Source organism: Columba livia, chromosome 3 (assembly GCF_036013475.1).
Source record: "Columba livia isolate bColLiv1 breed racing homer chromosome 3, bColLiv1.pat.W.v2, whole genome shotgun sequence".
Lineage (NCBI taxonomy): Eukaryota > Metazoa > Chordata > Aves > Columbiformes > Columbidae > Columba > Columba livia.
In genome coordinates, this window is record NC_088604.1 from 68,949,060 (window position 1) to 68,974,847 (window position 25,788).

The 25,788-nt window shown below is 37.3% G+C and overlaps 1 protein-coding gene across 4 annotated transcripts in view; it reads right to left on the reverse strand.

Annotated features, from left to right (window-relative positions):
* Positions 1–25,788, reverse strand: part of SASH1 (SAM and SH3 domain containing 1) — a 543,978-nt gene that overhangs the window by 460,163 nt on the left and 58,027 nt on the right. The gene's annotated exons all lie outside the window — the stretch shown is intronic.

Below are 25,788 nucleotides of genomic sequence, written 5' to 3' on the forward strand. Positions count from 1 at the left end.
TATTTGAGCACAATTTGTTTCTGACTTGTTTTCTATTACTAATTTGTTGAAATCACAATTCCAGCATTTTAGTATGTTTCCTACAGAGATTGTGAATCACATTCATTGACTTGCCTAAGAAGGGACAAGGAACAAAAAAAAAGCCTAAAATCAAAACTCATTCACTTGGAGTGTTGGAAATCCGGTCAACATTATAACGAGAGGTTTTGCAATTGAATGGCATGTCTATACACATAAAACCACACAACTGTGGTTTGTTTTTTTTTTTTTCCATATTATATAATAATATTTTTAAATGTGTCACCAATGAACATCAAATTATTCTTCTTGCACATTCAATATGTCAGATCATCTTTGCACAGTACCTGGCTGTTCAGTGTGAAAACTCCCTTTTCATGTTACACAGCATCAAAAAAAAAAAAAAAAGTTAATACCATTTATTCTTTACTTTTCACATTTGTGAACTAAAAAGAAGATTAATAATAATATTCAGAACAGCATATTCAGTACTTTGGAAATGCAAAAGAGAACAGCTCTAAAACCTGACCATCTCATACAGAAGTGAAAAACTTGTCTATACTTCCTACTCAGCTGGCAAAGTAGCTGTGTGTGTGCATGCCAAAGAAAATTAAATAATATTCATTTGGAAGCCATTCAGGGTTTTGTTTCACATGATTATAATGAATTAAATGCAGGCAGGATTCACAGCATCAAAATACTCAATCAAAATAAAACAATGAGAAAATAGACAACTGAGCTTGATGATCTAAATATGAAAAATTATATCACAGAGCAAATAATTTCCAGTGACACAGCCAGGGGAAAATAGGTAAACCCCCTACATCATTCTTTTTGCCTTTTGGAATTTTTACACCTACTGTAGAATTAACATCCTTTGTTTGAAAATACATAATATTACATTAAAAAGTGAGATGGACTTGATTGACAAAGAGGGACAGAGATTAAAATCCCCAAGGTTTAGTAGCCTGAAGGCAGCTAAGACAAACTGCTGCCAGTTGCCCAAAGCCTGCACAGCTCCTCGAGTACACAGTCCTCAAAATAGTCATATGTGGCTGAGGACAATCCCTGCTGTGCAGAGCTGAATTTCAAACTGGGCTCAGGAGAAGGGAAAACATCAACACAATCACACACCAGTCACTCACATCTTACATTCATTATCAGGTTTTTCAAAGGAATCCCCAAGGCGGCTATATTTCACAGCATTGAAAATTTAAAATAAAAGAAAACCAGAGCAACTCCCTCTACTCAAAACTCTATTTATGCTAGTTTATAAACCCACAATAAAACATATGAAGTATAAAATTGCTCAAATAGATTTTATGACAAAAGTAGTTTTCGGAAAGTGAAAAATAAATACTAAGAGTGTAGGCAACAGCAATAATACTGCTACCAGGCAATATAGAGATTTTTAGCCAAATACTGTATACTTACAAGAACCTTACTTTCCAGGAAAACCTGCAAGGATATTTTGAATTGCTGCACAGAAAGCATAGCTACTCATTTTGTCCTTTCCTCTCTGCAAATTCTATGTATCACTGCAAGTAAATATAACGTATCAGCAGTAGGATGTGATGCTAATGTGCTCTAATTTCCATTACTTCAGCAGAACTGATGTGTGAAGAAATGTAAAGCTTGTGCAATAGACAGATTAATAGAGTCTAGGAATGAATAAAATACGCAATTAGAAAGTCTGTTTAAATTAAGATGAGAATTTGCAGAGAGCAAGGCACATTACATTCATGTAAATGGTAATCTGCTTAATTTTTGGGGCTTTCTGGTGTCAGACTGAAATTTTCTTTACTAGGGTATCCTGAAAAGGATAGGAAAAGATTAATAAAGACTTGAGAAGGATTTATGAATATTTTACTGATGTGGGCATAACATACTTCTCTAAGAAAGAGGGTAATAGTCAAAAATAAGGCAATATGTACCAGTAGGTCCTGCAGATAGTAAGTATTTAAAATAAACACGTATCTCTCATTGATACCTTATGAATGTTAGGTACAGCCTTGGAGTTGCTGGTTGTTTTTCTCTTTGTTTTACTGCAGGACCTCCCCAGCCCACGTACACCACTGCACTGTCCTAGTGCAAACCCTTCTTCCACATTACCCTTTTTCACTAGTGGGAAGTATTTAATAAAAAAAACCCTGAGATTAAACAGATCAGAGCAGTTAGTGAGACTGTCTGCAGCCAGCAAAGTCATTGTCACTACCCCACTCTATGAATTGCCCATCACTCTCACAAAAGAAATGTGGCAACTGGCAAACCCTGCTTGTGTCAGGCACAGATGGGAGAGCTTGCTCCCTCTGCTAATTGACTGGGAAGAAAACTCATTAAATAGCATTTTTCACCTGTCACAGTCCAAGAGCAAACTCAGCAGCCCTCTCGACTGCCCACCTGTTGGGGAAGGCGTAGCTGATGCTACGCTGGATGCTCTCCTGCTACTGAACAAATGCCCCATTGCTCAACAAAAAAGAGCAACAGATCTTCCACCTGACAATTAAGCCCCTGTAAACCACAATGTCATATGCACTACTAAGTTCTATCCCTACCACAAAAAAAAATCCTAATCTCCAATTTTTATAGGCCGTAAATAACGAATAAGCACTGTCAGCACAATGAAGCTTTACAAGAAGACATTTTGATTAAAATAAAAAAATATAAGAAAATGCATGAATTGTATTAATGTGACTTTTCCTTTTTCATAAACAGGCTCATCACTATTATTTACACTTATTAGAAAAAAATGTAAAAAAAAATGATGCTGAGAGACCTTATTCTGTTTTGTGCTCTATTTTATTAATGTTTCATTTAATAGCAGCACAATCTTGCAAAGTCCAAAGAACCAAAGACATCTATGACACTACTGTAATCCAATGCTAGACCAGCAGCAGAAGAAAGAAAACCCCAAACCAAACAAAACAGAGCTATAAACTTCACAAGGAATAATACATATGGTTACTTCAGAGTACAACAGAAATCTGCAAAAGTGTGTAGCTCTCATCAAGGGACACAGTGAGGGAAAGGATAGTGAAGGGCTTTGTGCAACTTTAGAAGAACACAGGGTGCCCTTTTCCCAAAATACAGTTTTAATGGAAATTTGACAGTTTCCTGTCAACCAGATCAGCAAGGTAGGAGAGTGGACATGAATTGAATCTATAATCAGAATTTCTCCTACTGCTTGTCTGCCCCCACTTCTACCACCCCAAAGAAAAACCCACTAATGCTTGTCTGTACTGCTGTATATCATGACTGGTCTCTCCTGCACGCAAACCTGTGCTTGTATGTTAAATGAACGGGGCTGAAGGAAGAACAGAATCTTACTTCAAAGCAGCGCTGCTTTCTAGAGCTGCTTAACTACCAGTCTGTTCTAATTTTAAATTTGCATGCCAACTCTAAATTAAAAAAATTATTTTCTCTCACAAGCGTGGGAGATAGATGTTTCAGGACATTGACACTGAAACTGAAAGAACAATTAAGAAAAACAGCCCTGAAATAAATCCTATTGCAAGGAATGGTGCCATGTGGCATCAGTTCTAAAAGGACTGGTCCTGATACTTCAGCTACTTAAGTAATTTAGCACTTTTTGTGAGTGTTGCTCATCTCACTTGTAGAAAACAGAATGAAGAACAAAAGGATAGTTCATCCCCTTAGTAAACTATTATCAATAAGGAGGAGGGGAAATGGCTTTGGGGAGACAGAAGTCCATTAAAACAAGAAGTGGGAGCAGTGCTGGTCAGCACAACAGCCACCTACAAGGTATGATTTCCTTAGGCCTCCTGATGAAGGACAGTTTAGAGGAGGACAATTAAGTAGTTCTGCAGATATTCACAATGAGCTCCAGCCAAGCATGGAAAGCTGCATGTGAGAAACAGCAACGGGTGCTCATTCGAGAATATCTCTTGTAGGCAATGGAGATGGAAATCACAGACTGATGAAAGGGAGAAGACAATGTCCCCAAAAAAGCTTCATGTTATACCTATCCAGTGCAAAAGCAGACTGCTGCCAAAAGGGAACAGATCACAAATAACAACCAAAGACAAGTATCGGTAGCAACTATGTAGTAGAAAAGAAGGAGCCAGTGCACAGACCAGCAGAGTCAATGCAACAGGCCAGGAAAAGGACATACCATGCAGCAACCTGAAATGAGGTAATACAAGCCAACTTTATTTACATTTACAGAGGCAAAGAGAAGGATAAGTGCCTACAGAAGAGATAGGATGAAAACTAATTTTGTTCTCCTTCTTTCTGCCAGCTCCAAGAACTGTTGAAGAAATGATGGGTGGAAAACAAATAAGCAAATTATTAAGAGATAGTGCCCAAAATGTTATTTTCAGATTCACAATCACACTTTGCTGTTTGCCACAGGGCAGACTCTAGGACTAAGAAGTTTTCCCTCATCTTAAACTTCTTTCCATATGACATGATGTTAACAATCATCAGGTTAGTTCAAATTTGCTGCACAGACTAAATTTGCCTATTTTTCTACTTTATGTCCTACTTTAACAGACAATACTCCAAACAAAGCTATTGTGTAAGCTCTTTGGTTTGGTTAGGCTTTGTAAAGATTACCACAATGTTATAAAACATTTAAAAGAAGGCAAACAAAACCCTGTATTGTGAAAAGTTATTTGGTCATTGCAGTTGTATTTGAAATGGTTTTTTTCTCTTCCCTTGCTTCAGATGGAATGGCTCCATTATGTTTTCAGATGTCACACATGGTTAGTGAACACAATGCTGTCAAACTATAATGGACAAAGATAGTTTTTTTTCCATAATGTGTTTTTTTTTGTGTGTGTGTGAAGAACTATGCCAGGGATCTGTTGAGTTATATCATTTCCTTCAATGAAACTAATTTGCAAGGAAAATGAATCATGGGAAAGGCAAAGAAGATATCACCTCTTCTATATCCACCCTGTTCCTTCCTGTATCTGTGCCTGGAAAAACCACGCAACAGAAGCACAATAGATTAAACTCGGATCTGGTGTAATGCCACTGAAGTCAATGATGTTATGTCATGAATGAATTTGGCATAGTATCAGTTTAATTTTTAGCAACGTCAAATTCAATCCCAGTATGTAAAGCTTTGCCAATTACTTTATAACATGAAAATAACTTTTGTGTTAAAAGCACAATAAGCTGCATCCATTGTAACAGGGAATTTGCAGATAAGCAGGAGGCATATCGTATACTTAGGTCTAGGTTAATGCTGCAGCAGAATAACTGCTCTAATAAGCAGCATGAAGAATTAGCAGTAACAGCAGCAATGTATGGCTGCAACCAAAAAATCCAATCTTGTTTGCTACATCCAGTACACATACTTCAGGATCAAAGGGACAATATCATAACTATGACTAAAAAGTCATTTTTATCATAGATTCCCATGTCAGGCATTTTCATACATTTTCTTAGGAAGGTCATTCTTTGGGACAAAATTTCTTATGCTTGAATTCTTTCCATGACTTCTCTGTGTATTTGTCATTCTTATAAAATTGCATATTAAAAAAAAAAGGCATAAAAATACTCTATCACCAGTTTAAAGATTATACAACTGAAATTTAGCCCCTATTCAATCTTCATTACCAAGATGAACCAATGAACCACATACCAAAAGCCTACATAATGCCTCTTTGATTTTTTTTTTTTTTCCTCACAGTGTTTCAGTAGTAAAATACATGCTGCCACTAAAATCATTATTCTCTACAGCTCACGAGAAGGTGGGGATAGAGAGGGTAAAAACGCGGTTGCAAAAAGATGAGAGGTGTGTAGGACTGGATCAAAAGATATGCTGATGGACAAATGATGAAAGATGAAAGTCTTTTTACTTCTTTTGGAATTACTTAAAGATTTTTGAGGTGCATCCTTGTGATGAGCAGCAATAAGACCGGGTTTCGTTTTGTTTAGTATCAGTGAAGAATACATGTTTTCTCAGTCCCCTGTCCACTGTTCACACTTTCCATTTTGTAGACACGGAAATAAACTCCATCCCCATGTAGAGCATACCAAACATTTCAAATCTGTTTCAGAACATGTTGACTGCCTTCAAAGCCATGTAAATCTGAATGCCCATCTGAAGTATCTCTGAAAATCTTGTGACAAGTGCTGGCATGATTTCACATGTGTTCATAGGGCTGTAGTGGGGTGTACCCCTGAGAAGTATCACATAGCAAACACCTTCTCTTTTGTCTGAGCTGCAGCAACTGTGCTCACCATTGCTATCTATGACTTACAATCACACAATACATAGAAACTTCCACTCTACCTTTTAAAATTAAGCTTTTATATCCTCATTGTTGAAAACTGATTTTAAATTAAGTATGTATAAAGACTATTATGAAAATCCATCAACCTTTGTCAAACTATAAAAAGTTTTGCAATTGAACTAACAGATAAGGAAGAAACAGATGGATCAGGTACAGTATGAAAATGAGATTAAAAGCATAAGACAAAGACTGATTCCAGACTACGAATGCATATTAAAGAAAAGAAAAATATTTCATAACATAACAGGAACAAACAGACCATTAAGACACAGTGCTCTCATATATCCAAAGAGAATTCAAATCAATCATACTTTCATTGACAGCAGATGGGCCAAACAGAAGTTAACAGTCTATTGTACCATGTGTTGGGCTGAGACTCAGGGGACTAAGACCTGCCACTGCCTCAGACATAACACTTCACCACTTCGTGCCTCAATTTCTGTCTTCAAAATGAAGGGACATGATAGAAACCTTAGCGAAGTGTTTTCAAGATTTCCTCAGAACAAGCACTACATATGCTAGGAGCTGGGTGTTATTGCAATTAGCAGTACGTCACATGTTTTCAGTCGCACAAGCTTTACTACTAAAGACTAAAATATAGCCTTGTGCAGGAGAGTTTTGGAAAGAAAATCACTCTGGTCCCTGTTAAGTGCCAAAATGTCATTTTTTCTAAATTTGCAGTCAATGCAGGTCACAAGCAAATAGGACACAGTTGTGTAGTCTCAGAAGCAGCCTTCTTAGGTAGACTGACTCAGTTTGTATCCTCTCCTCCTCATGCCCCAGAAGAGAGTAAAAGTGTGCTGAGTCTGTATTGTTGCATTTTGTGTTCCCTAATGCTCCTCTGTTGCATTGCATCGAGGAAAGCACAGCAAAAACTCAGCTAAAAATATGTGCCATATTATCCAATTTTTTAGGTGAAGTGGTTCTTTCTTTTATAGGTCTAGATTGTATTCTACCAGCAACTCAAGTATCCAACAGCCAGCTGTAAAAGGACATCCCTCTCTCTTCCACATGAAGCCATTCGCCATTTCTGAGGGTTGTTTGTACTGTCTCAAGAAATAAATCTGAGACATGCACTGAGTCTATAACAAGAACTGCAGTCCGTCAGTTTGCTTACTATGATTCCATAATATTTAGTGATTATACTTCAAACAAAGGACTGAATCTAAAGATTCTACATAAAAAAAGAGCAAGCAAACCTCAAGGAAGAGAAACAGAAGAAATAGAAGAAATAAATATAATATGAAAGTGAGGAATAAACAGGGATAGTTACGGTTCCAGATGTTTTTAAAGGGCTGACAAATACTTAAAAAAAAAAGAGGGGGGGGATTTAAACTGATTTCATAAATGTAATATGGCAAAGTATAATATAATTCTAATTAAAAAAGGCTACAGCTTAGTTAAAATAACAGCAAATATACTCCTTTCAAGTCTCTGCTAAAACAATGTTTGAATTGCAATAGCATGATTCCAAAGTACAGCACTGTTCGTCCAGAAACTTATCACAGGCACAGACATAAGGAAATGAATTAAGGCAGACAGCCAACATTTACTAAGGGAAATAAATAACAGTATCTAAAATGACTCCAAATATACAAGAAGATATAGCCACATATTTAGGTAAAAGACGTAGCTAATTGATGCTTAAAACCAGCTTCAGCTAGAAATCTTGGTGTTCACTATTCACCCATCTAATATTCACATATGTGCACATGCAAAATAGTGAGCAGTACTGAAAATACATTATGTTTTCTTCAACTTGTACAGTAACATGCAGTAACATCTTAATCATTCACTAGGTATGTTGACAGTAGAGCAACACAAGTGGGAGTTGAAATTGAATTTTCTTCTGTAAAGACCAAATCAGTTTTAAAAGTTCAGAAAGGAAAAGTCCTGAAGAACCTTATTAGGTATGAAACAATTTGTTCTTCAACAGAAAACAAGTTGCTTTTTATTTAGAGGCCATTAACACAACTTATTAATTAATTTTGTTTTTTAGAGGCCTGTATTTAATTAAAATACTCTCTTAAATATCACTTAGTGGTCATTTTTGCTGCATTATGAGCAATAAGTTTACTGATATGAAGCCTACACACATGCTGAGGCGATAACAAGAGTACATATATATTATTCCCTGACACACACCGAAGTAGTTATGTATTCCTCACTGTTTTCTTCCCCAGAGGAACACACACAGAGCAAACATTTACCTCTCTGAACTCTCTTCTATATTTTTAACACTATTTAGGTTATCAGAATTATGCATTTTTCATATTAATTGTACTTATATTTGCTAAGTTTAGGAAATTAGCATTATTTCACACGGTATAGAACATTACCATGTAGTTTATTAGGCATAAAGCCAGCATCTACTTGCTTGCTGCTGACTGAAAACCACTAGCAAAAATACATTATATTTAGACTATGGTAACAATCCAGAAAAATAATTTTGACCCACATAACTCATTAATCCTAATCAGCCTTACTGGTAAATTCTTTCACATTGGACTAAACCACAGTGTTTAAGAGAGATTTCCTGATGCCCTGCTATGCAGATTTCTTGCAATTAGCTCTAAAAACACAACAAGGTCTCATTGACTTCAGGTCAGGGGTAAGCATCTGCACTGCTCCAAATTCCTAATTACTCCACACCAACAGATGTAGAGCCTTACTGCCATCGACCCAGAAGGAGAGACTCTCACCATTGTATCTGAGCAGCATTGTCATGCAAAAAACATGCATAAACCCCCTAAACCCAATAAGGCATTCCACCAGGATTCTGCGTTTTTGTTTTCAAACTGAAAAAAAAATGTAAAAGATTTTGAAAAAGAGCCCTTCCAGACTTGCTTGGCTTTTCATGATGGATCAAATTATTTCACTTTTACTTTTTTGCACCCCTTACTAAAGCAAAGAGGTGGTCCATTTAAAATAGAGCTGCTTAAAGCAGGCTATTGTTTCCTTCCCCTCTGAGACCACCCAGATTTTCAATACTAAAACGTCTTTGCACTAGACAGATTAGACTGCTGCGACAACCCTCTTTGCAAAGATCTGCTACTCTGCAATGCATTTGTCACTATTTGCCACCATCACTGCATAAACAGAGCATACTGTCCTGGCTAAATGCATATATATAAGAAGAGACAGTAAAAGTTAGGAGAAAAAAAAAAAAAGTGAAATCTTCAGCATTTAGGGAGGGTAGAACCATGAGTAAGGCCCTCTCCAGCACTCAGGAGCTTATGTCTAAAAATAGTCTTTCCTTTAGAGACCGTATGTAAAGCCCTTTATTTGCTTTACACATTTAGAGTTTTGAATCTTGTATCTCTAAGCTGGGTGCTTAATTAAAATTTAAAAAGGAAATTGAAGTTATCATATAATAACCTAATTCCAAGCTCTAGCATTTCTAAGAAAAAAAAATCCCTAAAGGACTCACATTACAGTTTGTCCTAGAGGTTAGGGAAGTACCTTGGGAATTAGAAAACACAGATTCCAATTATGACTTTCTTGTTATCTGCTTGTACTCTCAGCTCATGATGTTTCAGTTTCTCACCCAGTAACTGGTATGTATTGCTACTGGTCTCCACTGTGTTTTGAAATCCACAAAGAAGTAAGAGGTATGAAAAGAACTATGCTATTACAAAAATGAAGTTGGGAATCACACAAGGGATAGATACTGCTTAAGGGTAGGATTCATTTACCTAGTTTTGACCAGCTCAAGGAAAAAAAAAAAAAAAAAAAAAATCCAAGCATGTAGTGTTCTATCATCACAGCAAAGGGCAGAGAGCATCTTTGCAGGTATGTAGGGAAAATTCCAGTGTGGAAATGCTCAAGTGTGGTGCCTGTCCAGACAGCTAGATTTAGGTGACCTGAAACTCATCCTAGACAACAAAATAAAGTTAAATTATATACATGAAAAACATGTCAGGCTCAACAAAGCACCACACTGGCACCACTGTTGTATTGTGTTTTATCACATCTAGCATGATCAATTTTTACTGTGATGAGCTGTACATATTCTTTACTAATCATGAACTTACCACCCCACACTTTATGTAACTGGCACAGAAACTATTCTATAAACCTCAGCAGCTGCTTAGCAGTGAAGTGGGGCATGCAAAAAACTGCCCAAGAGGATTATCAAGAGAAGGAACTTCTTTCTGATATGTATCAAGGAGCACGTGAAGACAAAGTTATGTTTGAACTGAAGATACGTAATTATTAAATCTAAATAGCTAGTATCAACACAGAGTTATACTGGGAATCGTAAAAAGGAGGAAAGGTATACACTAGACTCCTGTCAGTAAAAACATTTTGAGTCTATCTGGATGTGGATTGTATTTTAAATACCATATTAAGATATGCATTTTTTAAACCAGGAAAGAAAAGCTCAGATAGAAAATTATTGCTGTGTTGCTACTGATATTAAATGTGACACATAAGCAAAATGCTGCACTTTAGATGCTGTGTTTGTATTCTTAATTTCTCATTCTGGGTCCCTGCAAAACCGTATCTGTCAGAATGTGCAGCTCCTCTTGGAAACAAGGCTGCTTGTTCCTTTTTTCCATGACAGTCAGTATGGATATGATAACATGGCCACATCAGCTACTAAATGTGGGGGGGAAAGGGGTGTGTTTTCTCAGAAGTGCACAGGGACAGGATGAGTGACACTGACATGGGCTGTAACACAGGAAATTCCAGGGAGGTATTAGGAAACCAGTTTTCACAGTGAGACAGTCAAGCACTGGAGCAGCGGCCCTGTCAAGTTGTTCAATGCTCCTCTTTGGAGATACTCAAAACTGGGTTGGATGACGCCCTGGGCAACAGTTGGTCCTGTTTGGAGTGGAGGGCTGGACCTTGGTCTCCAGAGGTTCCTTCTGACCTAAATTACTCTGATTCTAAAACACCTTGTAATAACTTTGCTTTTTAAAAGGCTACTATTTCTAAACCATTTTACACTACTACAGTTCACAACATGGTACCATTGTCAGTGCTACCATCATGTGTATGTCCCCAGGAGGTGTAATATTTCTGCTTCTCAGGCAGACAAATAACCCAGTACCAGTGACCTGGGAGGCTGCCTTGAACATCTTAAGCTTGCTCAACAAAGTGATTTCTCTCTCACAGTCTTGGCATGCTTCCTTTCACCTCCATTCCTATCCTCAGCTGTGTCCTATAACTAGTTTTCTGCCTCTAAAATAATCAGTGACATTAGTTCTTTGTGATAACTACATCACATTTCTGCCAAGTTTTGATTTTTAATGAGGTTTGCTGTTGTTCATTTCCAGTCTGGGCTCTGATTCCCTGCACATGCAGACAAGCAAAACATTGTTTGTGCTTCTGTAAGTCAACTGCCCAGAAATAAGTTACTTGTTGGAACAGGCTGTTTCCAAAAATAGAGGTCTCAAAATGTAATAGCGTATAGATAAAAGGGAGGTGGTTGATATGCTTTCTACGACTTTGTTAGCTACACTGGCTCATACTAACTCTCCAATAAAATCATACACACATCCAGAACCTCTGCAAAATTTCAAAACAATGGTATAGTTTCTGGGGTAGACAGTATTTCCTCTTCTCCACTTTAGTACCAACATAACTTCGCCAAAATCAACTCAACAGTAAAAGGTCAAATGGCAACAGGTATTTCACAAAGGTTGAAAAATAATTTATGAGAGAAAATGTTCCTACCATTTTTTGCCAACCCTCAATTTGCTCCTAAATATGGAAAAAAGAACAACCTCACAGATATCTGACATTGACAACTGCATCAGATTAGGCTTTGGTCACAGTAATAAATTATTCTTCATTATTATCATGGCAGTTATGCTGTAAATTCATCAGCTACTGAGCTGTTGCAAACTTCAGGGCAGCAAGAATATCTGTAATTTCACAAATACCAAACCCATCTGCAGGAACAAGGAAAGACAAAAGGAGCAAAAGCGAAAACAGGGAGCTATTTAAACTATGCGATAATGTTCAAGTGGAGCTGTGGCTAATGCTTTCAAAATATTTTAAGTCTAGAGCATATACAAGCCCATTCACATATTTACAACATTGACTTTGTCACTTTGTCACTTGAAGGTTAGCAGTTTTTTTCATGTCATTCATAATGGTTTCTTCTTATGTCTAAGAAATAGACCCTTACCATATTTCCTTCCTCCATTCATAATTTCCAGTTTGAAAGGCTAGCTTAATACAATAATAATGCTAGGCCGAGAAGGAAGTGGTTTTGCCCTACACAAAATTTCTAATATTTTTTCTGTGAATAAAAAGTCAAAAATCCAAACATGGCCTCAAGCCAAAAGTAATCCCAGATCAATTGAAATGTTTTCCTTGGTGGTTACAGGTTTGGTTTTGTTTGGTTGATTGCTTGTTTTTTTGGGGAGGATTGTTTTGGGGGGTTTGGTTTGTTTGGGTTTGTTTTTTGTTTGTTTGTTTGCTTGCTTGTTTGGTTTTGGTTTTGTTTGTTTTGGTTTCTTTAAACTATAAATTATTATAGCTTTTGAAATAAACGCAAAGAGTAAAGTAGAACTACTACATTTAAATAGTGTGAATTTAGAATGTCACAACTGTTTGAAAACTCCATCAAAAACCTTTCAAAGTAGGAAATTCCTGACCACTTCCTGTTAAGGTTGAAGCCAGGAAAATTCTGGTGTATCTTGCTACTTAGCCTGGCCTTTGTGTGCATGACATGAAGTATTTCCATTACAAAGCTGCAGTAAAGAGAGGGCATTCCAAATTCAACCATTTTAGAAATTGGAATTAACTGTGAGGTACATTTTATAAACTATATTTACATAAATGAATTGGCACCATATCAGAAGAGCTTAAGAAACAAAACAGAATAAACAGAGACTGCCTGCATGAAGCTATGAGAAACAATTTTGCTGTATCTTATGCTTTGATTTTTAATTCATTGCTTTTATTGCTGCAAAAAGTATTTGAAAAATGACCGAAACACTAATGAGCTTCTGTTGTGTACTCTGGGTAGTGAGTCAATCTCACACACCAAACCATCCACGGGCATCATGAAATACAACAGAAAGGGATGTTGTACATCTGTGTCTTGGCATTGAATGAATTATTCTGTCCTTGGATCACCACATTTAATCTTCAGATGTGTTACATCTGGTCTCAAGATTTACTGTTGCTTCTTCAGATGTACAGGATTTAAAAGTGTAGCTATGTTTTAAAACCTAGTTGGAAAAAGGAAAATCATTGGCTCTTCAACCACCATGTTACATGTTAACATGCTAAGCACATTCTGCTTCCTTTGTCCTGGTACAAACCTTTTGAAATTTTTGACAGGGGAAATGGTCCAGACTAATGCTAATCATTAGGTAGGTTGCAAATCCTGACTTACAAAGGCAGTTTACAGATATTCTCTATCCAAGAGAAAATAACAACTTGATAAATACCTTCTCTGGGGAGAGACACAGCCCCTGCATGGCTGAGGTACCTGCTGCCTAGACTTCATTGCCAAATTTCCAGGCACTGTCCTTACAGTCCTGAGCTGAGTACCTGTGCGCAGAATTCTGCATTCACGGGGAAAGGAGGTGCCTCAGAAGGCACGCTCAGAAACCAGCAAAATGGCTAAAGAGATGTCAAAGTTAGCCAATTGGAACCATAAATGCGAGTGGGGAACCCAATGATGCATCTTCAACCCAGTTTCCCCTGTATCAGGAGTAGCAATGTGACTATTTAAACATCCTTGAATGTAGTCCAAGAATGAGATGCATGAACATTACAAGTCTAATCTCTTTATTGTTTTTAGATAAGTCACATGTCTTTTTATGTGCAAAAAAGCAGTTGCAAATGAGGACTGTCCCTCAGCCCAGATGAGTGTCATCTGCAAAGCAGAACATTTTCCTGAGCCTGGCCTAGCACATTCCCAGATGGAAGAGAGAAACAATCTTCAATCTCTCACATCCTTGCTGAGCTCCCTAAAACAAACATGGGAAGGCTGCCCCCTCTTTAAATTTGGGGGTGTGTGTTTGTTTCCCCCCACACACTTTTGCAGCCCCTTTGTGATTTTGCAGTGTAGTAAAATTACAGGAATAATCATGTGGATACGGCAGACGCTTCAATGCCTAGGTAGAAACAGAGCTTCCAGCTCTTAGAAAATTTTAAAAAGAAAATGTGAGCACTAATTGACTTGAGAACATATTTAGGTTTCCAAATATATCTTTTATCTAGTTTTTGGCCCACTGGGGCTTAGGTGTCAGCGCTTCACTGGAATGCATGAAAATGGAAACAGAAGGAGTGAGGTGGCAGAAAGCTGTTTGTCAGTGAACACTTCACACATATGTACAGAGTGCAAGATGCTCCACAGTATCCAAGAGTAATGAAGGACATTTTGTCACATCATGTCCCAGAGCAAAATCTTTTACATATTTAAAGTGTTCAGCATTATGTATGCCTTAGTTGTTCCCAAACCCAAATGCTATTTCTTGCAGCCTGACAGTCATGAAAGACTGGGAAATCGAAGTCCAGAACTGCACAACTTTCAAAAGTCCTGTAGCAGAACTGGGAGGCCTTTCACAGCTTAAGCCTTCCTTAACAATCCTCAAGTGCTGTCTAAGGTATTTAGGTGGCTTTACAGAATTCACATCTTAGTTAGTAAATACTTAACAGATTTATTATAACCAGAACAAAAGTGAACACAGCTTTGTAAGAAACTTCATGTTCTCATGGAAATAGCATTATTCATACTTGACTGGTCTCTGACATTGGCTTTCATTTGTTTCATTTTGTTAATGAAGTTGCTACTTTGCAGGCAGCTTTTAGCATGGGCTGGAACAGTTGAGAAATTAACTTCAGCTGTCTCAAGCTACCAGTAATGAACTTCGGTCCATTCTAGTTTTATAGCAGAATGACAGCAGCATCAATGTCTACAGGAATTTATTGCAATAAAAACACATCAATGAGGTGTTCACAGAGACTAACACAACATTCTTCTACTATTTTCCCAGAAAGTTATTCCCTTATTAGAAACAAATAAATATTTATTTATTTATTTATTTTAGCTAATATTTTGGGGAGCTCTTTCCTCTCATTTAACCACAAAGATGAAATAGGTAGTTTAAACTGCTGAATAGTAATTTCAATAGAATTGTTGGTTCATATGAATTACATACCCCCTGTGGCATATTTACTAACCAATCAAAATATTTTCTTCAAACAAAGCACTGCAATAAATTTAAATGAAAATAAGGACAACCACAACACACAACACATAATAAGATATTTGTGCACAGTATGGGAAGTATCACATAAGTAAGAAAATTATGTTCATGCTTTACAGTGCAGGATTTTCAGAATAATACAGCATATTTATCATTTGCTGCAGTACAGTTATTTCCAAAAACTTAATGAAAAACTCCAGTTATAAGTTACAATTGGACTCACTGAGAATAAAAAATTAATCTCAGCAAAGCAGTTAAAAAAAAAATGCATATTATATCAGAGCAGATCTTTTATCAGTCTTTAATATAAAGAACACTTACTGAAATGTACATTAAAAGCCTGCAAGAAAATTCAGTCCAATGATTTCTGGAGTCCGTCACAAGTATAGATGGAGTATAAAACATCTCTCATCAAAAAGTATGGGACAAGGAGCAAACACCAGCTGAACAGAAAGGATTTATAAATACCCTGCAAAATATCTTCACATCCCTTCAACAGACCAATGTTAAAGACCCTCTTTGCTAGCAAGCTCAGAAAGTCTTTTGGTTTTCTTCTGCTTCCTAAAGAAATGCCACACCCAGAATAGCATAACAAATTACAGCTTTGGAAAATGGTATCTATCCCAACACAGGGTAGAAAGTATTGCATAAAATACCTCTGCATCTTCTTCTAAGGGGTACAGTCCTTTGGTTTGTGAATTGACAGTCCCAGCATCTTTCTGTGTAAGCTTTTCCCTTTGGCTTAATGACCGTTTCTTTATATGCATATATATATATTTAAAGGAACCTGTATTTCTGTCTCTGGTAGAAAGACCCAGCCCTCTTCTCGCAGTTAGCCAGCCTGCCCCAACTCCCTCATCTCTTTGTGTCTAGAAAAAAGGCTTTTCTATGTGAAACTGATAATGCAAAGTCTGACTGCTGTTTTCAGGTAATGTAGGAAAGGCCTGTGACAAGTCCAGCCAGCATTCTAGCTTGATTCACCACTTTCCCTCACCAAAAAAAGTCATGCTCGCTGTTAAGCAGGTCCCTTCACTCATCTCTCTGCCACGTTGCCACCTGTCCTGTTGCTCGCCACCAACAGTTTGCAGACATTTGTGCAGAAGCAGTTTGCTTTCTGATACCCATTTTCATTACTAATTATTTTTTCTCCACTAGGTCCCTACTAAGCTGAAGCTGCTTATTCAAAAAATAAACATATTAACAATATACCAATATACTTGTTTGTGCAATCCAGGCTCACAAAAGAGCAGTCTAAATTAAAGGCCAAATGTTTGAGATACTTTAAAACAGAGGGGACACCATGGAAATAGTGGGGACAATGCAGAGGCAAATAAGAGGCATATGCAGCTAGGAGTAATGTTAAGGGGACAAGGGAGACACCGTACACTCATGGAAATTTGCAATGATCTGTATCAGTCTACCCACTAGCCTGATCTGCACCATTCTGATTTAGGGAAATGAGAAAACCTGGTAGCATGGAACTGAAGAGACTGCAATTTTAAGTCTTTTTGTATTGTTCAAGCAAATAAGAACAGCTAGGATATAAAAGTAAAATAGTAATTGCACAGAGAAGTTTGAATCAGAGGCCTTTGTCTTGCAATACAAGAACAAGGAGTTCTGTAATGAAACTGAAGGCAGAGAAATTCAGAAATAAGAAAACTGATCAGTATTGTTTTGCAGAAAAAAAATAAATAAGAACAAGGATATATCTAAAGTTTTGACAGCCATACATAACTTCCACAGCTGTCAGGATATTCAGATTTTGTGAAACCAAAATAACGTTTTGAAAGGCTATTAAAGTCTCATGTTTTATGGTTCTAAACCCATCTTTAAATATCTATTATCAGAATGAAAACAGTTGTGAAAAAGAAATTATCTGCGTATTGTGTCATTTTTACAACTTCAGTCATCTGATACTGTCAAATGCACTGTCAGAGCCAGATCACCAGCCAAGTCAGCACTGGGAACTGGTGTTCCCACAAACAAAGGGCTCATTCCTCGTCACCGAGGTTTCCCAGAGCCATGGTTCTGCAAACTCAGTGATTCTCAAACAAATCAGGGTTCACAGACCAAAGGAGGAACTGGAAAAAAAACTTAGATACTGGAAATGGATTCACAAACTCCAGAAAATTGGAAACTACTCATCTGCATGCTGCACTTCATTAAATGTGCTGGATTTTTGTTGAAAGTTTGAACATGAAATTGTGGTATACAGAACATAAAAATAATATATTGGGAGAAAAAAAACCAAAACAAACAAAAAACAACAAAACAACAACAACCACCAAACAAACAAAGAAAAAACACCTCAAAAATAAAACACACACACAAAACCACCACCACAACTACCACCACCAACAAAATCACCAACCAAACCCTTATGTTTCTATTTCGCTGTCTCGCTGTATCATCCAAAGTGAAAATCAAGCCCAGAGGTGAACTGAAAAATTCTTCCTTGGAATGGCAAGAAAAAAAAACCAAAATCACTGATTCCTGTCAGGTTCTGAATTTTTTATTTTTTAAATATTATTGCAGGGAAACATACAATTATCCCAAGCTTCTTTTAAAGACTGCAATTTGTTTGCATATTATCTCCAACTACAGATGTAAGAACAAACCATTTCAGCCTAGAAACTTAATGAAAAGTAAAATAAGCCTTGTCCTTTTTGTATTATCAACAGTTTAATGTTTTTTACTGAATCTTGGCTGAAATCTCCTCACCTCCACAGAGACAAAAGGTTAACTTCAATCTGAATATCTTGAATCCTGACTAGCTAGCACAGATGGCAGTGTGGCTTAGAGCCCAGAATCTAGTTTAAAATGTGTTAGCACTTGCCCATTTTGTAGAGAAAATACAAATAAAATAACACAGAGAATCCTCCAGTGCCCCTCCTGCAGTCCCTGTTTCCCCATAAGAAAAGCTAGTTTTCCACATTTAGCTGGGATAACCTTAGGGCATCTCAGGTCTGTGGGACATACTTGTAGACGTGCTCAGTCCACGCTGTTCATCAACCAGTACAATAGCTACATTTAAAGAAAAAGATAATCTAAAGCTTAAGGTTACAAGCATGGACTTACAATATCCAAAATGTGGATTTCCTGGTCTCCAGCACTTTGGATGAACCAGTGTGGCTATCTGTATATGAAAGTGTTTCTGATTAACTCCATGCACAGCCACCCTTATTGCTAGGGTCTGGATGATCAAACACAGCTACTACACTCCAAATTCACACTCTGCTGTAATGAGAAACATTTGGAAGGGGAGCTAAAGGTGAAATTTCAAAAGTCTCAGGCTTTCCAAAATGGGCACCTGAATTTACATATAGATCCATTCCTCATCTGTGGGGCTCTGTGTAGTACATGCAGTGTTCAGCTTTATCAAAGAAACAAAGTAGACTCAGGATCTTCTCGCTCTTTACTCTCCTTTTACTGACACTGTTTGGAATTGTACATGTTCCTACTTCAGGTCCTCTTGAGGGGTAAACAGAGAAAATATCCGACCACTTACAGCACTACATTGACTTTAAGAGGGGAATGAAATAATACAAACTATAAATGCAATAGAAAACAAATAAAATCTCAACCTCTGTATTGTTTAATATGCTTATTAAAATAAATTACATACAGTAGCTTCTAGTTTTCATACCAATATTTGCAAATGACTTTTCACCTTCCAATCCCTCACTGTGTTTTAATCTCCGGTTAAGTGCAGCATTTCATAACTTTCAATAAACTTTTACTTCCAGATATCTGGCAGGCAAGGAAGTGCTATTCTCCCATGCTTCATAAACATGGTGCCTGGAAACTCATTATTAAAACCATTTCTGTGAATGCTTGAGTTCTAATTCATGACTTCTCTGGAACTATTTAATGAAACCAAGATGGCCGATAGTCAAGAAAGTTCTTCCAATGGGCATGAATAACAGACCTTTCACAACCTGTTAGAAGATGTGCCAAGACTAGTTCCTTTCCTGTGGAATAGAAGCCACAGGAATTAAGGTTTCTGATCAAAGGCCAACACCTTAGCACTGCCAAAAGCTGACAAGCCCTTTTCCCCTCTTTCCTGAAAACAGCTCTGTAATCACCCTGGATTTTAATAGGATAACTATCTCTTGGACTCAGGCTGAACTTGGTTGTATTAAACTATGATTAAACCATATGATGGTTGCTACATATAGCATTACTTCATATATTTATTTTTAAAGTGCACTCAAATTCTTATGCAACCTACTACCACATTTCATGGTGTTTGTTTCTTTTTATATAAAGACATTTTTCTTCCATCAGGGACACTGTATTAAGCATGAAATAAAATATTTAAGCAGTAAAGCTGTATTCATTGAATTTAATAAAGCTAGTCTATTTTGACCAGCACATTTCTGAAGAGATTTTACCATTTGGAAACAAATTCTCTTGTACATTCTTCCACACTGTAGACCAGTGCAGAATAACTGCCCTAACTTTTTCATAGCCACGGTTCTTAGGAAAATGTCATGGCTATGAAATTCCCACACCAAGATTTAGAGACTGAAATAACAAACTGACCATGCAGAAAACCAGTACAGATCTAGCAAAGTTTATTTGCTCACATTTTGCATGGCAGCTCACAGACAATTTATTTCCTGCTCACTACTGAGGCACACCCCACTGGTAGGGGATGTAACATGATGCCATGTGAAGTCATCTTTAAAATGTGAAAGTGGTGTAAAACTGTCCTCAAGTAAGCATCAGCCTTAGCAGGGTCACATGTAGACAAAATAAAGCAGATTTGAATATAATATTCTGAACAGCGATTTCACACTCAAGCATTGTGGAGGAAGAAGAGCACTGAGATCTCTGCATGTGTCTTCCCACAGCCATGCTGATGTGATGCTTCCTGCAGAGCAGAGGCACAATCACACACAGACCAAGCAGCTCAAGCCTTCGCTGAGGAACTCATGTGGACAAATGTCACTTCAGCCTGCCAACATCCTGCATCTGCAACACACACAATTTTCTTAACTAATTTAATGCCACTGCAATCCTTTAAAACCTAAGACTTCTGTCAGTTGCTCTTATACAACATGGTAAAACTGTTTGCCATTTTGCGAAGTATGGCTAACCTTTATATGTTAGTTAATTAAATGTACTGGAGGAAATAGTCATTCAATAGTAACATATGGCAGTCTGGACTTTTGAATTTCTAATTTCTTTGTATTACTGATTCAGTGTACAGTCATAGCGATACCCCAGAGCTTGCTGGTGCTTCAGTTACCAGAAGAAAAAGTAAAGCACTGTTCAAAGTGTAATGTTTAATTACCATTTGCAGAATATCTTGACAGCCTTGTTGAAAGAGTCACTGGAACTGCAAATTCCAAGATAGTTAGGTTTGTGAGCTTCTGATCACTGCAGAGGAAGTGTACTGTATGTCTCAAGCTTCATTCTAGAATTTTTGCCCATAAAAATGTTCCAAAGTGAATAGTCACAAACTTCAATTTAAGAGCTTGAGTTCAGTTCCTTGAGTGTGTCCAGCCATAGCAGTTATCCTGGCCAAGCATTGTGTCTAGTGGGAAGGGGAGAAGCATGCTCTGATACAAAAAGGTCTGATTGTCCTCTAAAGGAAGTACAGTAATCATAACATGTAGCCTACAATGAAAAGTCAGAAGGACTTCAGTACACAGAGAACTGGTCTCTTCCTCAGGGAGCAAAGAAACAGTTCCAGTTCTTCTGAGTCAAATCACTGTTAAATGTGTGTGCCAATGACCTAATTCCATTTTCTAAAGATGTATTACTTACGCAAGAGAGACCATAACAACCTCTTCACAACTATTCCCATTCAACTGCAGTTACATATTTGCAATAAGTATAGTGCACAGTGAAATGTAACAGTTAGAAAATATGCAGAACCCAATTTAGCAGAGGGATTATAATAAGTTAATAGAGCCTCAGTTACATCTCAATATAGTAAAACAAATCTATCGGATTTCACGCCACACATTTATGGAAATTTTAGCACCTACAGAGAAATGAGTTAGCTTCCTGAGGCATTGATGTGTTCAAATTTAAGATATTGTAGAAGCATGAAAATATCATCAATAAATGATAACATAAACCTCTAATTTAGCATCATTTTTCTTTTAAACCTACGAGATGGCAAGAGAACCTTTTTTCCTCTCACAGCTCTCTCCACTCAATAGTTACTTATATGCCTACAATATTCTTCAGCTAAACAGGATCTAACGGCTTATAGTAGTGCAATCATCACAGTTAATATTTTGAGAGAGTTTCTATAGGAAACTTAATTTTCACTGTATGCTTGGACTTATATTAAGAACAGTTCTTGTGACTCTAATGTTTTGCATTGATTCAGCTGCAAAATGCTGACATAAAGCCTTACAACTTGCTACACTGGCTAAATTCTCAGCAAGAACTAAGTCACACTGAGGTATAACAGGTTTGGCTATGACATACCATTCCCTTGAATCACAATTTTGTAGTAGACCTGGTAAAACTGTCATTGCAACCTAACCTAAAGATAACCAGACTTTCTATGCCTGCCTACAGGTACTCATGAATTGCTTCTTATGGGAAAGAATGATGGAAACATGCAACAGAGTCTCTGTATCTGGTGGTATTTAGGTCTGCTTGGAGCAGTTCCAGTCAGCCCAGGGCTTCCAGCGTAGGGCTGACACTTGCAACCTCCCAGTAGTTGTCATGTGAGAAAATACTGTGGGCTTGGACGCAAATGGAACCAACTTGGTATCAGAGCTTGGTTCATTTTTTCCTACCCATTACTGGTGTGATACTCTTCCCTGTCAAGTTAATTTTTCCTGCTGATTTCAGTGAGAGAAGAATTTTCATTCCAAAATACTCTCATTATTTTAAAAAGTATTCATATAAAGGTAAAATACCCAAGGATCATAAAACTGGAAAAAGGAGTATTTCACTCTCTCTAAATGCAGAAACATTCCATTCACAGAAACAATTTGTAAACAGCCCCAAATTCTGAAAGTAAACATTTACTGCGGAAAAAGCTAAGGTGGATTGCAAGCCTGAATGAGTTTTACCCTATACTTTATATCTAAAATGTAGCTGTTCACATCCTGGCCAGCCAGGAAAAGGTCTGTGTTTTGCTCTTCTGCCAACAGTTACTTTAGGTTTGAGCAGGTATTTAAGTTTCTCCCATTAGCTTGAGCACTAACTTAGCTGAAACAGCCAGCAGACTAAGCTCTTCTTTTGGTGCAGTGGTCCACTCTTAGACCTCCCATCCCACCACCACATATAGACATAGGTGATAGCTGAATTTACTTGAAAATCTTTCCTGGTATAATCCTAGCATGGGAGAAGCAAAGCAGATCCCTCTGCCAGCGCTGCTGTTTGGCCAGGATGCAGGAAACAGATCCCTTCACACTGCTTAAAAGGCAGATTATCTCATGTTAGTGCCAAACAGGGAAGTTAAAGTCACAACAAGTGATCATGTGCCTGATAATGTTTGTACACATGATGATCACACTTCCTAGTAAACTAATTAGGGTATTTTGGCATACTTACATCCATAAATGTGTTACAAGACATCTATGCTTAGATATTTATAAGATAAATTACCTGCCATCATGAGAAAACACGTACAGCTAGAAATAATTGAGGATACGGGAAGCAGTTTTCCAAGTTATTTCCATTAAAAAATACAAAGGTTAAAAAAAAAAAAAAAAAAGAGATAAGCTAAAATTTAGGTACACCCTGCTACATACCTGCCTTGCAGCCAGGCAGGAACAATTTACTAACCTGGTAGACAGTGTAATCCTGTAATCCCTGTGCTGCAACCCAAAACAAAAGTGCCAACAAAAGTACATGGCTAACTCAGGACCACTTCATTTTCCACAAGACTGGGCATATTAATGTCAGTGTTGGATCTTCCTATCTACTACTTCATTTCAGTTTATTACTAAAATAATGTTTGATAATGAGATGTGAAAATAAAGGCTTTTTAGAATTCCCATAGCAAGTGTTAAAAGCCCAAACACCATCATTCATCATGCCTTGGAACTAAAGCTACCATTAGTTTTGAGGTTTCACATAGAAAAGTACATTGGTACAGTAATGAACAAGAGAATGGATAAAGGCTGCCTATTTCATGTACACAAGAGAAATAGCAAAATTTGTACTGCAGAACTACAAGTGATTAAAACTGCATTTTAGTTTGATCGCATGACAAGAAAAATACCAACAAAAGGAGGGGGTTGAATGTTTGTTGGTTTGTTGTTTATTTTTTTTTTTTCCCCAATTCCAGAGACATGCACCCTAAAAATGCCTCCATATGTTTAGTCAAAATTCTAAAAACGCCAAACAGTAATATATTGGTTTTCTTACCTCTTACTGAAAGACACACATATTTATGGTGAGCAGGAAATGTTTACTGTAACCCACATTGAATACTTCTGAGATTAGATGGAGAAGGGTGAGGGAACATTCATTCATAGCTACAATTTTCTTGAAATCTTACTACCTCATAAAGCAGCAGCGGCACTCCAGTACATCTTTCTCCACATATGCATTAAAAACTTCCAGACATGGGGAGATGAGTTCATTAACAAACTGAATACAATTAAGATGAAGCATCCTGAAATGCTTATTTCCCCATTAATTGTTTTGATGTTATGAGATAAAAATCTCTGAAGAGACTTTCACAGCAAACCAGTGTCTATAAAGCATTTTGTAAAGTTAGTAAGTCTTCGCACGTAAGATTTTGGTCTCATTCCCCCAGATGCCATCTATTTCAGTTTGTCAAAGAAAAATAGATAACTAAATAGCCAAGAAATTAAATCAGCATTAGTGTATGCTTAAATTTTTAAGCTCTGAAGATCGTTACAGATGTAATGTCAACCATATGCTTAGTATCTAGCTGAATTATTATCAGTTTATCTAATAGTAATTAAGAAATCCTATGTATATGTTGAAGAAACCTAACTATTTGCATATTGCATAAACCATAGCACATTATGGCTTAATCAAAAAAGAAAACCCCATGTGCTCATTTTTTCCTGTCTAAACTGAATCAGGCTTCTTTAAGAGAAATTACTTCATATCATGTGCAGCTTTTTATCTTACATCAAATACTTCACAATATACCCGATTAAAATATCAAGGAATGTTTCTATTTTGCTGCCCAGTTATTCTAATTTCTTATTTCCTCTACCAAGAACAATCAATAATTCATTGCAAAAATGTGTGCTTCACATTTGTTTCCAGTAGTCATTCCATTGCCTTTTAACTAATGGGAAGATGGCCATAATCCAGTCTTGACAAGTACGCACCTCATTAATGCCTTTTTAATCACCAAGGGTGACATCCCTGTCAAGTTCTAGATAAATTATGTCAAAACACATTCAACACACAAAAGCATCATTCTCTTATACATTTGAGTATAAATGGGTTTCGTATAGAAACCTGAAATTAAAAAGTAGAGGGCAACAATATAGGGAAAAAAAAAAAAAAGAAAATATGCAAAAGCACTTGTTTTAGTGACACGTTGAAGAACCAAGGTGTTTTGGTTTGGCTGATTGTTCGGTGTTTCTTTGGGGAATGAGGAGGGGTTGTTGTTTGGTTTGGTTTGCTGGGGTTTTGTTTTCTTTTTCTCCAATCCTTGTCTTCCCATGTGTCACAAAAAGGTATGAACTATCAATTTTACTATTTCCCTTTCATCCCACTGTTGTTGTTTCACTGCCACCAAAATGCTTCAGCTGTTCTCCTTCTCTCTTGCATTGCACACTCCTGCCTGACAGCTTCTTCCTCAGCATTGCCTCAGGGCCAGCACAGGGTTCACCGAGAGCACAGCAAGACAGGGCTATGATTTCAGTTTCAGTGCTAGTTCTTCAGCCAGGAGCAGCAATTGCAGCAAAATGAATCCAACTTTAATGATGTAGCTCCGGGCGAAAGTGTGTTAACTATCTCAGGGGTCTGATATAAGCACAGACTGGTCAGCATTAGCAGAATTCAAAGGTGCAGCAAAATGCTCACACACAGCTTCAGAGAATTCAGGAAACCTTGAAAGCAGTATTCACCAGGGCTAGCTTCAGCCAACTGAGTTTTTCTCTCCCTTGGCTTCCCCCAGAAGTAATGAAAGAAGAGAGCAACTCAGCAGGAACCCAACTTTGATCCTTTGAATCAGCCCTGGAAGAACTTGTCTGCCATTAACTACAGAGAAGATTAGCCTTTTTCAATGCCTCCCTTTTGTCTGTACTCAGGCCATGCAAGCAGACTTTAAAAGTGTATAATTTGGCAAATGAATAATGAAAAACACACCCCTGACAAAAAGGCCACCTGCTCCCAAATTTCAAGGCTGTGCT